This window comes from Sciurus carolinensis, unplaced genomic scaffold, assembly GCF_902686445.1.
Source record: "Sciurus carolinensis unplaced genomic scaffold, mSciCar1.2, whole genome shotgun sequence".
In the NCBI taxonomy this organism is placed as follows: domain Eukaryota; kingdom Metazoa; phylum Chordata; class Mammalia; order Rodentia; family Sciuridae; genus Sciurus; species Sciurus carolinensis.
This window is the reverse complement of record NW_025920120.1, coordinates 345,023-347,304: the sequence shown is the minus strand read 5'-3', so window position 1 is coordinate 347,304 and position 2,282 is coordinate 345,023. Positions and strand designations below refer to the sequence as shown.

Below are 2,282 nucleotides of genomic sequence, written 5' to 3'. Positions count from 1 at the left end.
ATTTATTAACGTGAGCAGAGTGGGGCTTATTTAGCATGTACAAAAGGAAATGCCTGCATGATTTTAAAAACACACAGATCGTTTAGATACTTGTGAGGATCATTTTGAATGAAAGTTTTTAAAAACAATTTTCCTGGAAGATTCTTATTTTCATCCTATTGAAATTGGCTGGCAACAACTGTCCAGTTCAATGTACTTTGAAGCTATTTAGGGGTGTTAAGATAGGGGGGTTGATGGGATTGGACAAGCATGGAGTCAGTGATGGGTGACCCTGGGTAAGTAACTCATCTCTGAGCTTATTGTCTGAACAAGGAGCAAGAATTATAATATCTGCTCTGGATTTATTTATCATCCATTCTGCTATTAAGTACATGGGTGTTTTTATAATGGACCACAATTTTCCAAATGGCACAATAGAAGAAACCATATAATTTGTGCAAACAAATAGAATTGGGACACAATGCTCATGTCAATAGCATATAAGAAAAAACACAGGATTTCAACAAAAGTGGTAGCACTGTTTCACACATTCAATGGTTAAGAAAACACATAATTGGTCTGAGCCGCCACCGGGGAAGAGCAGCCGCTGCCGCCCAGGACTAGGCCTTTAGGGAGGAGGAGGTGAGAAGATGGCAGATGACCCCAGTGCTGCTGAGAGGAACGTGGATATCTGGAAGATCAAGAAGCTCATAAAGAGTTCAGAGGTGGCCCACAGCAATGGCACCAGCATGATATCATTGATCATTCCTCCCAAAGACCAGATTTCACGAGTGGCAAAAATGTTAGCAGATGAGTTTGGAACTGCATCTAACATTAAGTCACAAGTAAACTGCCTTTCAGTGCTGGGAGTCATTACATCTGTACAACGAAGACTCAAACTTTATACACAGACGGTTCAGATACTTGTGAGGGTCTGGCAAAACGTGTTTCCAAATGGTCTGGTTGTTTACTGTGGAACAATTGTAAGAGAAGAAGGAAAGGAAAAGAAAGTCAACATTGATTTTGAACCTTTCAAACCAATTAATACGTCATTGTATTTGTGTGACAACAAATTCCACACAGAGGCTCCTACAGCACTACTTCCAGATGACAGTGAATTTGGCTTCATTCTAACAGATGGCAGTGGTGCACTTTTTGGCGCACTCCAAGGAAACACAAGAGAAGTATTGCACAAATTCACTGTGGATCTCCCAAAGAAACATGGTAGAGGAGGTCAGTCAGCCTTGCGTTTTGACCGTTTGAGAATGGAAAAATGACATAACTATGTTTGGAAAGTAGCAGAGACTGCTGTGCAGCTGTTTATTTCTGGGGACAAAGTGAATGTGACTGGTCTCATTTTAGCTGGATCAGCTGACTTTAAAACTGAACTAAGTCAATCTGATATGTTTGATCAGAGGTTGCAATGAAAAGTTTTAAAATTAGTTGATATATCCTATGGTGGTGAAAATGGATTCAACCAAGCTATTGAGTTATCTACTGAAGTCCTCTCCAATGTGAAATTCATTCAAGAGAAGAAATTAATAGGATGACAATTTGATGAAATTAGTCAGGACACGGGCAAGTACTGCTTTGGTGTTGAAGATACACTAAAGGCTTTGGAAATGGGCGCTGTAGAGATTCTAATAGTCTATGAAAATCTGGATATAATGAGATATGTTCTTCATTGCCAAGGCACAGAAGAGGAGAAAATTCTGTATTTAACTCCAGAACAAGAGAAGGATAAATCTCATTTCACAGACAGAGACAGGACAGGAACATGAGCTGATTGAGAGCCTGCCCCTCTTGGAATGGTTTGCTAATAACTACAAAAAAATTTGGAGCTACATTGGAAATTGTCACAGATAAGTCACAAGAAGGATCCCAATTTGTGAAAGGATTTGGTGGAATTGGAGGTATCTTGCAGTACTGAGTAGATTTCCAGGGAAGGGAATACTAAGGAAGAGATGATGAATTTTTTTACTTTGATGACTGCTAGGTAGTCGACATGGGTCTGGCAAAACGTGCCTCACCCTCCAGCATCCAACCCAAGGAGCATACCCATGGTGGACTTCAAACAGATCCCTGCCTTACAATTGGAACATTTCCAGAACTTAATCCATGAGCATTGGATACTGAAAAGAAAACTGAAACAAAACCAGACCCAACCCTGTACATTGGTTTGTCATGGTATCAGTGCAGCAGCCTACAACTAAGTTCCTAAATGCCACTTTGGACTAACTTAAAAAAGAATCCTAGTTTTTACTTTTACTCGATGGTGGATTTGGTTGCTCTTGTGTTTTATG

General features: G+C 40.0%; 1 pseudogene; it reads left to right on the top strand.

Annotated features, from left to right (window-relative positions):
* The first annotated feature begins 629 nt into the window (after positions 1-629).
* LOC124973727 (eukaryotic peptide chain release factor subunit 1-like) lies at positions 630-1,975 on the top strand (annotated as a pseudogene).
* The last annotated feature ends 307 nt before the right edge of the window (positions 1,976-2,282 follow it).